This window comes from Oryza sativa, chromosome 10, assembly GCF_034140825.1.
Source record: "Oryza sativa Japonica Group chromosome 10, ASM3414082v1".
Classification (NCBI taxonomy): domain Eukaryota; kingdom Viridiplantae; phylum Streptophyta; class Magnoliopsida; order Poales; family Poaceae; genus Oryza; species Oryza sativa.
In genome coordinates, this window is record NC_089044.1 from 4,695,035 (window position 1) to 4,710,622 (window position 15,588).

The window sequence follows — 15,588 nt, forward strand, 5'->3', positions numbered from 1 at the left end:
TCAGGTTCGGAGTTTCTTAGAACTTGTGGGCTATTACCGCCGGTTCATTGAGAACTTCTAAATTGCCAAGCCAATGACCCAGCTATTGAAGAAGGAAGAAAAGTTTATCTGGACTGCTGAATGCTACAAGAGTTTTGAAGAACTCAAACGACGCGGTTGGTATCTGCACCTGTTTTGATTTTGCCAGATCAGACTAAAGACTTCCAGGTTTATTGTGATGCATCTCGCCAGGGGCTAGGATGTGTGTTGATGCAAGATGGCAAAGTGGTTTCTTATGCTTCACGGCAGTTGCGTCCTCATGAAGGCAACTTCCCAACCCACGATCTGGAATTGGCCGCAGTGGTTCACGCTTTAAAGATTTGGCGGCACTATCTCATCGGTAACCGTTGTGAGGTATATACAGATCACAAAAGTCTAAAGTACATCTTCACTCAACCCAATTTGAATCTCCGACAGCGAAGATGGTTGGAGCTAATCAAAGATTATGATATGGGAATACACTACCATCTCGGCAAGGCTAATGTGGTTGCAGATGCCTTGAGCAGGAAAAGCTACTGCAATGTCGCATGGGTAGAGCAACTGTGTGGTGAGGTTTAACGTGATTTGGAACATTTGAACCTTGGTGTAGTTGAGCTCGGATTTGTGGCTGCCCTAGAGGCACAACCTACACTGGTGGAGTAGGTTCACATAGCTCAAGCAAGCGATCCTGAAATAGCAGAACTCAAAAAGAACATGAGGGTTGAGGACGAACACGGAACAATCTAGATGGGAGAAAGATTGTGTGTGCCTGAAAACAAGGAGTTAAAAAACCTGATACTGACATAAGCTCATCAAACTCAGTATTCAATTCATCACGGAAATACCAAGATGTACCAAGACCTTAAAGGAAAATTCTGGTGGGTCAACATGAGAAGGGAAATAGCTGAATTTGTCGCACTCCGTGATGTTTGCCAATGAGTAAAGGCAGAACATCAAAGGCCAGCAGATTTGCTTCAGCCCCTTCGGATTACAGAATGGAAGTGGGAAGAAATTAGAATGGACTTTATCACCGGTTTGCCTAGGACATCATCGGGGCACGATTCTATTTGGGTAGTCGTTGATCGGCTCACCAAAGTGGCTCAGTTCATTCCGGTGCATACTACCTACTCAGGGAAGAAGTTAGCAGAACTTTACTTGGCAAGAATCATGTGTCTACATGGGGTACCTAAGAAGATCGTGTCTGATCGAGGAAGCCAATTCACTTCAAAGTTCTGGTAGAAATTGCAAGAGGAATTAGGAACCCGATTGAATTTCAGCACAGCCTACCATCCACAGACTGATGGTCAGACCGAGCGAGTCAACCAACTATTGGAGGATATGTTGAGAGCCTGTGCGCTTGACTTTGGTGGAGCATGGGACAAAAGCTTGCCGTATGCCGAGTTCTCCTACAACAACAGTTACCAGGCTAGTCTGCTAATGGCACCATTTGAAGCACTGCATGGACGGAGGTGTCGCACTCTGCTCTTCTGGGATCAGACAGGGCAACGCCAGTTGTTTGGTACAGAAGTTTTAAATGAGGCAGAAGAGAAAGTCAGAGCTGCCAGGGAAAGATTAAGAATAGCGCAATCTCGACAGAAAAGCTGTGCAGACAACCGCCGAAGGGAGCTCGCTTTCGAAGCAGGGGATTATGTGTATCTCTGTGTCACTCCGCTCAGGGGAGTACACTGCTTCCAAACCAAAGAAAAGTTGGCACCACGCTTTGTGGGATCATACCAGATTTTGGAACATAGAGGTGAAGTCGCTTACCAACTAGAGCTTCCCTCCAGCATGCTTGGCATCCATAATGTGTTCCACGTCTCTCAGTTGAAGAAATGTTCGAGAGTTCCTGAGGAACAGGCAAAGTCCGGATCACATCAAAATTCAGGAAGATCTGACGTATGTGGAGAAGCCGACTCGTATCCTAGAAACCAGCGAGAGAAGGACCAGAAACAAGGTAATAAAATTCTGCAAAGTTCAGTGGAGCCACCACTCACACGAAGAGGCCACTTGGGAAAAAGAAGATGAGTTGAAAGCCGCCCATCAGAACCTCTTCGCCAGCTCTTCCGAATCTCGGGGTCTAGATTCCGTTTAAGGGGGTAGGTTTGTCACACCCTGAAGTTTCCCCTTTTTCTTGCTTCAAAAATTTGTTAAATAAATTGCCCGAAGAAATTGTTTAATTAACCTAGAGCTAATGCCTAATTAATAAATGCAATTAATAATTGGAAATGGCGTGGTGGAATTTTTCTTGAGTTCCCCATGCCCTTATGCATTAACAAGATTTTTAGTGAAATTTTCAGAGACTTGGAAATAATTTTAACCAATTAAAAATGAGCAAGTGCAATATTTAATCCCAGGAAAAATCTTCTCCTTTTTCCTTTTTCTTTTTCCTCCCATTTTTCTTCTTGGGTCGTCGTCCCACTCCCAACCGCGCTCAGCCTCCTCTTTGTTGGGCCGGCCCATGCGCCCCTCCATCCTCTCTCTGGGACACCGACAGGTGGGACCTACCTATCGGTCGTCTCCTACCTCCGGCCGTTGGAGCCGGAGCTCCAACCGCCCGCGTCGTCGCCTTCTCCGCTCCACCTCGTGCCCCCACTCCGCCCGTGCCGCGCGCCCACGTTGCCGCCCCACTCTTCCACCTCTCCCATTCTCGTGTGCGCGCTCACTTGGAGGCGGGATTCGAATTGAATCCCACCCCTTTCTCTCCTTCCACTCCCCCACGTCGCCGACGCAATAGGGGTCCTCCCCGGACATTTCCGCCCCTCCCGCGCGCATAAATCGCTCCCTCAAGACCTCTCTCTCATTTTCCGCCCTCGCCGCTAACATCCGCGACCTCTACCGCTGCCGCGCCGCGCTCGTCAAGCTCCGCTGCCGCCGCCCATCTCCGGCCGCGCGCCGTCGCCGCTAGGGCCGTTGCCGTGCCAAGCCGCCACCGCTGTTAGCTTCGCCTCCGCAAGAGCTTTACCGGCCACCGCCTCGCGTTGCTGGAATCCCACCAGAGTGCCTCTCTTCTCACACGCCGGTGAGTCGCGCCATCCTCCCCATCTTCGGCGCTGCCGTCAAGGGTTGCCTGTGGAGTAGAGTCGCCCGCTGCAGAAGTCAAGCTTCCAAGTTTTAGCTCGTTTTATCTTTTCCGCTGCATTTGTAATCTTTTATATTTTTGTATGATGTGGATCTGTATGTCAAGAATTGTTGTTTGTGTACCCTGGCTGGTCCTAGATAGGGATTTAATGCACATTCAGCTTCAAAATTCTGGTTCGTGAATTTCTGGGCATGACATCTCCACTGCTGCTCTGGTTGAGGAGGAGTGCGAGCAGCTTGTCGGGGCTAGCGGACACCTCGCAGTAGGGGGCATCTCCACCATCGCCAAAGGTCGTAGACGCGCGAGCTCCGCCACCGGTGGATACATGGGTCCGGCTCCGTCCCAGTCGGCTTTGCTTTGTCAAAACGGCGAGAAGATGGACAGAACTACACGAGGGAAGAGAGAATAATGGAGGAAGAAAGGGGTTATTAGGTCCAAAAAAATTAGAAAATAGAGTGAAGGGGTAAGTAGTGGTATATGTCAAATAACCAGTAAATTGTAATGGCATGTCTCCAAATAGATGAATAGTAAGGGTATATTTCAAAACAGTGAAAGTTATAATGGCATGGTTCCAATTAACCCATAATATATTATAGATGCCAGTTTCTTAAAGAAAACCGGCACCTATCCAGCGAGCCGAGCTGATCGAGACAGAGAACCCGAGGGTGTGACCAATCAAGTGGATAAACATGTCCTTATCCACTCACCCGGTGCCCTCCACTCACTCGTCCCTCTCTCTCCTTCTCCTCCCCCATTCTCTTCTGCATCCACAAAGGCGGCGGCGTTGGAGCTGCGGGGGGTGGAACACAACTAGGTCGGATATAACCATGACTACCTTATGTATTAATGAACCAAATGTACATATGTTCTACATTAAATTTACTTGTTATATATTTGAACAAACATTGTACACAATGAGTTTTGTGTGTTTTCGTCTGCAGAGGTACTTGCTTGGGCGGAGGAAAAGAGACCAAGCGTAACAAATGCATGTATGATCAAAGAAATTGATTGTGGACCAAACCAAGACCTTCTCCAAGTCTACTTCTACCTCACCACGTCACTTTTGGTCCATAGAAGACAAGAGATAAAGTTCTACACGTTTTGGATTCGAATTCGGGCCTCCTAGCAGCATCAACATCAAACGGACCTAGCCGCTGATCTAGAAGTAATTCAGGGCCCATGAGTACTTGTTCGAAAGATTATGGAGTCTACTTTCAGATGGGTTTGGTCCCACGTCAAAATTCCTATCGAGCTGCCAGCAATAGGCAAAACAAGCCACATATCTCATCCAGTCCGAATCTGATTTGGGTTTTGGGCTTTATAATTGTGTCGTGGGCTTAGCCCAAGGGGGTGTGCACCCTAGGGCAACCCTAGGACATCCCTAATCATATTAGTCAATAGCCGCAATCGTTTAAAGTCGGGTTTTGCTTAGATTAATCTGTCAAGAACAGTTTCGCCGCTATATCGGTTTGTGGAATCCCAAATTCGAGTGCTTAATCATTCATATGCAATTATGTTGCAATCTATCTTGTTCTTGCTTGTGTTCTTCGATTCGCATATAGGGATTATCCTTCTCGGCGAGGTCTACCGGGTTTCAGCATGGTTTATAACCAGAGGAGACGTGGTGCTGTGACTGCGGGGCTCAGTAGCATGTTCGTTCAGAAGAAGGATCGAATTTCGTCACGACTCCGTCCAAATCGTCTGTTTATCAATACATATCGGAAGATCAGGACCTAACATCCTCATCATTTGTTCAGTCGCGTGACTACCGTGGGGAAAGGCCGCCATCATCACGATCCGGCCTCCTCCCCTCTAGATCTGGTTAAGAAATCGGTCGGATATATCTATTTAGTAACCTCCGCTTAGGGTTGAAAGTGATTCGGATAATTTCCATCCGACCGGACCTTTTTTCGGATTCGGATAGTTTCGGTCAGATATATCCGGAAATTTTTGAATTCGGAAACGAATTTGGATATGAAAACGAATATGATATAGGTGATATCCATCGGAATCGGATATCCGTCGGATATTATCCGGTAATTTCCATCGGATATCCAACTTACACATAAGGCTGCCATAGCCCATAAGCTAGCCCAACCCGTGAGGAGGCAAATCAGACTTATTGGCAAAAATGAATTTCGTGATACTAAATGAACTCATATGAAAAAGTTGTCAAAAACAAAGTTGTAGAACTCATTAAGATCTGCCAATTTTATTTTTTTCATTTCTCCATTTGAGTTTCATTGAACTATATAAAATCTGAATTTTAAAATATAAGAAATTTAAAGAATTCTTCGGGTAGTAAATGATTTCAAATGGAAAAATTGTCAAAAACTTATAAAGATCTACAACTTTTATGTTGGCCATTTTTCTATATGACTTTCTTTGAACAGTTTGAATTTGAATTTAAAAATATGAGAACTTCAAACAACATTTTCAAATACTAAATGTTTTCAACTGAAAAAGTCATCAACAAGAAAGTTGTATAACTCATCAAGATCTATAACTTTATCCAACAAAATGACAGTTTTGCCCCTTCTCTTCTTCCCCTTCTGCTTAGTGCGCCGGCGCCTGCCGCATCTGCGTCAGTAGTAGTAGTAGCACTGCCAGCATCGTTGGTCACTCCTCCATGTTCTCGCTCGACTCAGCCGCCACCGCCACGTTCCAACGATTGGTGGTGGTCAGCGTCACCGCCTGGTACAAGGAAGTGTCCATGCATGAAGTGCGGGTGCAGGATGAAGAAGTGCCCATATGGTGGAATCGGCCTCACGTTGGCTGATCTCTCTAGCGGCGGTGGCGGCGGTGGTGGTGGCATCGGGCTAGCGGCTGGGCTCACCGGGGAGGTGGCGGCAGCCTTAGACGAGGAGGTGGGCGGGCACTTCCGCATGGCAGACATCGCCTGGGGGCCCATCCGCGCCACTCGGCCCGCGGGACTTCACCTTCGTCTGCCACATCGTGTACCGCATGTCCAGCAGCCGCTCCGGCGACTACAGCTTCGATGGCGGTCGGTGAGCCCGGCGGCAACGGCTTCGATGGCGGCGGCGGTGGTGGAGGCTACGACTTCAACAGTGGCCAGCTGCAGAGCAACAAGTTCGATGGTGGTTGGTGAGTAGCACGACGAAGCGAGCGGGCGGCGGTGGCGATGGAGGTGGTTGCGGCCAGGCAGTGGCGAGCAGCAGCGGTGCCGTCGACGACGGTCGGTGAGCGCGGCGGCAGCAGCTTTACGGCGGCAGATGGTGAGCGGCGCTGAGAAGCGGGTGCCGGCAGTGGGGATTAGATAGTGCTGAGGGCAATTTGGTCTTTTTGAAATTTCTCTCCCATGTTTTGATCAGAAATGATAAAATATTGTCTCGGGTGTCCTATAGCAAATTACATGAATTTTGTGGTGTCCATTAGCAACGACACGATTTTACAGTGTCTTACAGCCAATTACACAATTTTTAGGTGTCCCAGGGCAAATTTTGCCAATTATTTATTGCTTCAAAATATCATTTGAAGTTTTGAAATTCAAATTTTTAATTGATAAAACAAAGTCACAAGAAAAATGGCCAAAATAATAGCAGTAAAAACACAAAAACAAGGTTGAGCATGATTTGAGAAACATTTAGGACAAAGAATCATCCAATTTGGAGTCCATACGAGTGAGATAAATGTAACATCCTGAAAATTCAAGACAATAAAAATCACTAAAATTTTGAACTTTTTAAAATTTTTGCGTCATGCTGGTTGTTATGATTGCTATTGCTTGCCAAACCGTAAATGGTCACAAAGAAAGTAAAGTAAGGATCTAAAATTTAAGTAATAGATAAATTTACGAGAATATAATATTTAATTGTTAACCCTACAAATAATTACGCACAAGAAAACAAAGCCAGACAAACGGAAGGTTAATAACTAATTTAGATTATGTATTAATTACTAAATACTTGAACCATGTGTTGCGTGCCATGACATCTAAATACACATGAAATGATGACCATTTATAATGGAACTCTATCTATAACATAGTTTCATTAGGAGTAATTAATGGGATATTACTAAACTATAATGGTCTATATAAAGGTAAACCAATTCACATGAAATAATGGTCATATAATTAAATTAAGCTTTATAAAATTATGTGAGGTTTTAATTAAACAATTAGATTAATACTGTGCCGAGTCTCAATTTACTATTTATAGAATAAATAGATTGAACCTATCCGTGTAAAATATATTGCTATACAACTAAACTCGACCAATCTGCTAATGTATTAATCATGACAAGTCGTTATATTAAATTCAATATTACCCCAAAGTCTTCAAAAATATATAAGTTCGCCTTAGGGCCAATAACTCAAATTAATCTAAAAAGAATTCATTTGTGCGATAAATAAATAAATATGGGTAATAATTTTGGATAAATTTTGATGAGTATTCAGTGCTTAAGTTTAGTTAACATTTAACTAAGTAAATTTAGAGTTTATAGGATTAAAATTGTATCGGAGATAGGCTAAATAGGGGTTTAATTAAGGATAGCACTATTCATTGCACATGAGGTGTTTGATGGAGTTCCTAGCCACCCTAGCCCTCTTCCTCCCCACTGCCACGCCTCGCACTTTCCCTAGCCCTGACGCGCCGCTGCCTTGCACCCCACGCCGCCGCACGCCGTCGTGTCGCCGTCGCTGTCGCCATCGCTCAGACGCGCCGCGCGCCGTCGCTTCGCTCTGCGCGTGCCGCTGCCGCGCCCCCTCGCACGCCGTCGTGCCGTGCGCCGTCGCCGTCTCCGGTCGCATCGCCTCGAGCCCCACCCCTCCGCGCGTCACGTCGCCGTCGCGTCGTCATCATTACCGCGCCGCGTGCCGTCGCCATCGCCGTCCCGCCGACTCCACTGCCGCGCCGTGCACCGTCCTGTCGCCGCGCCGCGCTCCATCGCGACGCCGTCGCCCTTGAGCCCCGCGCCGCTGCCACGCCATCGCGTCACCGCCGTTGCCATCACCGCCTCGAGCCCCGCCCGCGCCATCGTGCTCGCCGTCCCAATGCTGCGCCGCGCCGTTCCATCGCCGCGCGTCGCCATCGCCCCGAGCCCCGCGCCGCCGCGCCATCCCGTCGACGATTAAAAGCCGGCCACCCCTCCCCCGAGCCCTATAAATGCCCCCTCCCCTTTCCCTTCCCTCCCCACGCCATTTCCCACTCTTCTCCCCTTTTTCCCCTTTCTTCACCTCCACCGACGCCGCATTCCGCCGCCGCGCCGCCGCTGCCGTGCCCCGGCGCCTCGCCCCCGCTGCGCCGCACCCTGCCGCCGCGTCCCCGTCGACCCCGCCGTCGGTCCGGTGAGCCTTCCCCTCCCCCACCGCTTGACGCCGCGCCGCGCCGCCCGCCGGTTCCAGCAGAGCCGTGTGAAGAGAGAGAGGAAGCAGAGAGGTAGCAGAGAGAGAGAAAAGAGAAAGGAGAGGAGAGATTAGAGTGGGCCCCACGTGTTTAGTGAATAGTAATCCCCTTCTTAATCTTTATTAGTTGAGTCTATTACAAGTGGGTTCGGGTTGTTAAAAATCTAATTATAGAGGTTTTATAATCTCGAGTCTATGACATGCGGGCCCTACCGGGTTTAATGGCCGGTTTGACCCTAGTCAAAGGAATCGGGCCCACCTGTCATTTGCCCATATGATTCCTTTAGAAAGAAAAATAAAATAAAAGAAAAGAAAATAGGAAGACCCCACCTGTCAGTCACTATAGCCTGTGGATAAGGTTGTATTAAAAATAACTGAATTAGGAACAGTACCATTTCGCAATTATTAGAATTAATTCAAATTTGAATCTTTACACTAGCATAACTTATTCATTTTAGCTCCGATTTGAGTGAAACTTGAACCTAAATTCATCTAAATTCACAAGCTTTCCAATGGTATATAATTCACTATTTAATAAAATATATTTATAATTATTCATAATTAATATCAAGATGATGCATAATAGTTAACTTAAAAATGTGCTAATAATAAAATTGATATTGTACTTTAAGTAGATGTCAAATAATTGTCTTTAACATGCTTTCTCACTATAAAACCTATGTAAACTAACTAGGAGCATTGTTTCAAATTAATTAAAGCATAGGAAATATTAGTGACATTTATTAGTCTATGTCCAAATATAACTAAACCTATGACTTATAAATTATTTACATAAGTTTAGCCTCATACTTTGTAACTAAAATATAAACACACTTAGATGAACCTTCAACTTGTCTAAGGAGAATAATAACTGAGCTAGTTGTAATTGGACCACTTAAAAGTTAGTCGGTATAATGTCATGTGAAGTGGAATATATATAGTTCGGTTGACATCCATTAGTTAACAAAACAGAGCCATCTTAATCACATATATCGTATAGCTTCTAGTAAATAGCAACTATTCAGTAAAGGATCCAATGATTAAATATTGTTGCACACACATACATTGTACATCCCAATTTAGATGTACGGCATATCAAAAACCTACCCTTTTGTGTATAGTAAACTAATGAGTCTATGACAAACATCTATAGTGGATAAAATACTAGTTATAAATCTTGACCTAATATAATTGTAAATTAGGATTATTCATTGTAAAATTATGTGATGGGATAGTCCGTAACCATAATATGATTAACCTAAACAATTCTAACATACAAAGCATGGGTAATTGTTAACCTTTATAATTTATTTTGACAAGTAAAATATGTACATAATTAAAATAAAGCCTCCATCAATAAAATAATAATACAAATGATTCACAGTAATTATTTGACCGATCCAAATCCATCCGGCAACAGAACCTCTAGTGTATAACCGTTCTATTTAGATAGATGCATGAATAGCCATTTGCTAGACTAAACCACATAGTAGCCAGATACGTATCTCATTCATACTACATTGGTTAGCTCCTATATAGACCATCATGACAACATAAAGATTAAGAAACTTTAGCCCTTAGCATGTTGGAATCCATTAGCAAGCGCGAATAATATGAGCAACCTTAGGTTCGACCTCAACAAATATATTTTGTTTGTGCATATTTGATTGTTGCTTGAATATTGGTTTTTTTTTCTCGCGTATTCTAGACTGTGTATCGGTTAGTCGTGAGGCAACGTATGCAGCTTCCAGGAGGTGAAGGTTGATCAAGATTATATTAAGAATAAGAACTACTCTGAGCAGGCAAGTCATCACTATTCCTTGCACATGTTGATCCCAATTGCGAAATTATTTTGTTTACAAATAAAATTGCATGCAATGATGAACATCCTACTTGTGATTATGCCATGCCTTGATTATTGTTTACCCCTTATGCCTTCGTAACCATGTTTACGTATGAGTCCCTAGTCAATTATGACAATTGCTTAGAAATGCTATTCTAGAATCATGCATACTCATATTTATCAAATGCTATATGCTTGGACAATTACCTTTGGGAAGGTAATTGAGATGCGGCATGTGGAGACATGAGCGCCACATTGCCATGATGTTGATAACATGATTTGTGAAAAGAGAAATAAAATTAAACAACTGTTTTCGACTGGGGCGGACGGAGGATTTGGGTGGTGTCCGGAAAAGGCTAGTGCCGTCCCCAGTTAATTAGGGACCGAGCCATGAAGTTAAGCATGAAACGACCCCCCGTACAACCGCACTTCTCGTATGGGTATAGACCTAGCGGAGTAGATAGCTGAGCGGAGGCAGTATCCATGCATAGTGGTTTCTTGATGTGTGAGGCAGGGGCTCTACGGTGGGGCAGCCATTGGTAGGACCGCGAGGCGGGTGTCCACAGTGGTGTCGCCATCGGTAGGACTGCCATGTGAGAATCTAAATATAATTATAACTTAATGCATGTGTGAGTCTTCCCATCCCGGGTGCGCAAAAGCTCCTCTCACTGCTGGAAACCGTGTACACCTAGAGTGCATGAGGATGTAAAGTTCATGGAGCGGGTACTGCCAATGCGAGGTTATCAAAAAGCTTTGCCATGACGCGTCTCATGTGTTGGGACGAGGCTCATGTGTTGGGCAGTTGCGGAGTGCGGGTAAAGTGTACATCCACTGCAGTGTGAGTAAACCAAATCTATTCGAATAGCCGTGCTCGCGGTTATTGAGCACCGGGACGTGTATTACACTTGGCTAGACTCTAAATTCTTAACTTGTGTGGGATGGGATATTGCATGATAATTTTTATGCTGTTGGAGCCACTTCCTGAGAGACGGGAAGGTGGACGTCCTCAGAAAACCATGACGACTCAATGGCGGGAAGCTATCCTTGGGATCACAATGGATGGTGGACAGAACCGTCGTTGTTTAATGTGAACACTGGTATTAAAATTTGATCAGTTTATGCTAGGTCTTAGGCTTGTGAAAAGATTTGCAAAACTAGCTTTATGCAAAGGAACCTGAAGCCATTCCTTGAAATACCCTCTATCATATGCATCGTTGCTGTGGTGGCTTGCTGAGTATGGTTGGTACTCACCCTTCCTATTTATATATCTTTTAGGAGAGTGTTGAAGAGAAGCTCTTGTCGGTACGTTTGCGTATCCAACAAGATGATCGGAGTGCGGTCTTGTTCTAGGTCTCGTTCCCCAGTCGACTGCCTGTGGCATGTTAACCGGGCCCTTATATTATTTTGTCTTCCGCTGTTGTTCTCTGATAGTTGTTGGCCTACCTGGCCCTAATGTAAGTATTTAACCCTTTTAGCCTGAATTCATTCGTGATATGTTGTGATCCAACTATGTATGTGTGTACCAACTACTGATCCAGGGATTGGTACGGATAAACACAGAAGATTTCCGATTTCCAAAATCGGGGGTCTACAATAAACTAGTTTCAAATTTTTAAATTTTATTTTCGCATACGGCTCCTTAAGATGCCCGTATGGAAAATTTCATTTTTCCATGCGGGCTTGATGAGGGAGTTAGGTCCCGATCTACCGATAGGTATTGATCAACAGTCGATTTGGGCAGAGTCACGACACAACTCGATCTGGCTTCTGAACGAACACGCTACTGAGCCCCGCAATCGCAGTACCACGTCTCCTCTGGTTATCAACCGTGCCGAAATCCGGTTGACCTCGCCGAGAAGGCTAATCCCTGCATGCGAATCGAAGAACACAAGCAAGAACAAGATATATTGCAACCAAATTGCATATGAACGATTAAGCACACAAATTTGGGGTTCTACAAACCGATCTAGCGGCGAAACTGTTCTTGACAGAATAATCTAAGCAAAACCCAAAAACCTAAAGATGGCGGTGTCGACGGGTGATACCTGTAGACCGGATATAGAGAGTATTGGGGTACGTTGATACAAGGGTCCACGTAATACGACATCAAGCAAACAGAAGACGAAAATTATACTGGTTCAGGCCCCTTGATAGGTAATAGCCCTAATGCAGTTGGTATGGGATTATATCATGGAAATCACAGGTTACAAAGGGAACGATGGAACTCGATGAAACCGACGAGATCGTAATCGAGTTAATCCGACTAGACCTCCCGGCGATCTGGCTTCCGCGGGCTCTGACTTCGTAGACTGTGGCAGTGGTGTTGGCTGTGAGAGATTCCGTCCCCCCAGGTTCTCCCAGGGGGTCCCTTTTATATCGCGGGTCAAGCAATCTCCAAGCAGGACTCGGAGACGTCGAACCGTACACGATACGTTGAGAACCTAGCCTTGTCCGAGTAGGTCTCTTTTCGTCTGCCAATTCCGCGAAGGATTTCCTTAACTCATACAGAGAGTGTCCATGTATGCGCGGGCATGCCATATCGATACGTGAGATATATCGAAGGGTAAGGGGTATCCCTAACCCGTAACCCTGACAGTAGCCCCCGACTTCTGCTTAAATGAACTCGTGTGACCAATCGCGACTTCTGATGTCGAAGCTGATGTCGTTCTCGGTGTGGAAACCGTAGAGACAAGACATAATCAAGAACACCATGTGAAGCCCAACGGTCATGAGTGAATTTAAACTGAAGTCCAAGAAACCGCCGCGCGTAACAGACCCAGAAAATTCCGGCGGGCATCTCTCTCTCCTTCCCTTCAAATTCGCGCCATGCGAAGCGTGTCTATTTAGGGGAGTTTTGGGGATTCATTTTGAAGTCCGCCTGTTGTGAGAAAACTTTCCAACCTCCAGGCGTCCCTCGTCTTCCCCGCCTCCGTAAAAACCCTAGCTTGTCAATCTCCGCCCTTCCTCCAGCGATCTGTAGTCGGCGATGGATCTCGGCACGTCTACTTCCACCAACGCGTCGCTGAAGAAGCTCCAGGAAGATGGCGCCCTTCCCGGTCATGGAGTCATGGAGAGAGAAGTAGGAGGTACTGAACCCCAGCCTGTCCTGGGTCACATGGTTGCGATCAAGGATTACATTCTTTGTGGTTTTCTCCCTCCACCTTCTGAATTTCTTCTATTGGTTCTGAACTTCTACGGCCTTTCTCTGCTCCACTTGAACCCCAATTCCATTGCCTTCCTTAGTATTTTTCCGCACCTTTGTGAGGCCTACATTGGGGTAGAGCCCTTCCTCGATCTCTTCCGCTTTTACTATGAGTTGCGTTGGATGGAATCCAACAGGGTGTCCAGATGCGTCGGGTTCCGACTTCAGGATGGTTTGAAGTCGCGCTATATCCCGTTCTAGTGCCCTTCTTCTCGTAGCAAATGGCGGGCGAGGTGGTTCTATCTTCAGATAAAGAATTCGGACCCTGTCTTTGTTGTTCCCGAGGAACAACAAGACAAAATTTCGTCTTGGACCGCAAAGCCTGTCTTGGCCCCTTCACTCCAGTGCTTCATCGATGCCATCGACGACCTCCGAGTACGAGGTTTGTCGGGGTATGAAGTCGCTACCGACTTCGTTGGTAGGCGGATCCAGCCACTCCAGGCTCGAGCCCACCCAGCCTTTGACTATTCCGGGCCGGAGGACGCGACCCGGGTTTCTCCTCGGGGTATTTTCCTTTTTAGTTAAATTGATTCCCTTCTGATCATGTTCTTCCTGATTTATCAAATTCTGTTCTCGATCTGCAGGCTTGAGTAGCGCTACCGTGGAGTGCCGCGTCGGCCAATTGATGATTAGCGGCCCGACAACGGCAAGCGACATCCCCGTGCCTCTTTGTGAGAAGGAGGCGACCGAGCGCGAAGCCGCAATCAACGTGAGTGTATTCGGCAACCTCGCTATTTTTGCTTCACGGGTTGGAAAATGACTTCATGTGGTGTAGGCTCTCCCTCTGACTGACGTCATTGGACCGCTCGCGGACCACCAGGCGGCGGCCTCACTGAAGGAGAGCGTCGCTCGGGAGATGTCCGACGTGGCCGCTGCTGCCGCGACTAGTGGAAGCCGTGTCCCGAAAATGCGAAGAACGTTCACCTCCGTGCTCGGTAGCCGCCGGAAAGCATCCTCCCCACCGGTAAGTCCCTTGACTCCTTAATTTCGTATTCGAAAAGTGCCGCCCTCAACTCGCGCTCGATTTACCCAGGCCGTGGACGCGTCTCCGCCACCTCCGCGACAGAGAAAGCTGGTGACGCTAGGCGAGAAGTATGTAAACGGAAGTCGAGATCCTTTCCTTGTTTATCTTCTGGCGGCTTGTTTTGAGGGCCGGACGTGAGGATCTTTTGCAGGTCGGCGCAGGCGAGAGCGGCGCAGGACAGGTCCGGAGGGGCCTCCAGAGCGTCTCCTGCGGCGGCCTCAACCGATGTCGTGGTCGTGTCAAAGAGCCGTGAAGCGATGCCGAGCGGGCCATCCAGCGGCCTCGGACCTACTCGTGGACCGCCGGCTGATGTCCTCACCTGGGAGGAGCTTCAAGCTGAGATGAAGCGCATCCTCGAGGCTGGCACTCGCGGCATAAGTTGCGAGATCAAGAGGCGAAGGCAGTGGCAGCGTCATCGGCGAACAAGCGTGCCGACAAGCTGTAACACGACCTGGCGGAGGCTCGCGAGGACCTCCAGAAAATGAGGGAGCTGGTGGCCGGTAACGAACGGCAACGGCGGGGACTCGAGGTCCGGATGTCGGAGCTCGAGAACAACTTGTCGGAGATCCGTGGGTCGCTGCGGGTCACCTACACCGGTCTTCATCAGCTCGTCGGGGAGTGTGGCGTCACGACAACCATCCCGGCGAACCCCGACGAGTTCTCGCTGACGTCCTCGCTTGCGGAACTGGCTACGGCAATGGAGGCGATACCCTCCAAACATGCGGCCAGGATCGTGGAGGAGGCGTCAAACGGGATTTACACCGGGGCCTGTCACGTCCTAGCGTGCGTAAGGTTGGCGCACCCCAAACTCGATCTTCGGTAGATCTTTGATCGGGGGGCCGCCAACGACGCTCGTAAGGGTGTGATGGAGGAGATTGGCGAACTGGGAGAGTCTGTTCTCCCGTTCTTTGAAGAGTAGGGCCTCAGCTCCTCTGTAATCGACTACACTTTGTATAAGATTTGTCGGCTTCGACTGCCTTTCTTCGCGCAATCGCTGCCTTGATCTCTGTTGGCACCCTGGTCCTGAGTATTTTTGGTTGTCGTTTGTAGGGAT

The 15,588-nt window shown here is 47.1% G+C and overlaps 1 long non-coding RNA gene across 1 annotated transcript; it reads left to right on the forward strand.

The window, feature by feature from the left end:
* The first annotated feature begins 11,588 nt into the window (after positions 1 to 11,588).
* LOC136353576 (uncharacterized) lies at positions 11,589 to 11,888 on the forward strand. Its single transcript, XR_010736872.1, has 2 exons — positions 11,589 to 11,762; positions 11,847 to 11,888. It is a non-coding gene; the product is annotated as an uncharacterized lncRNA (long non-coding RNA).
* The last annotated feature ends 3,700 nt before the right edge of the window (positions 11,889 to 15,588 follow it).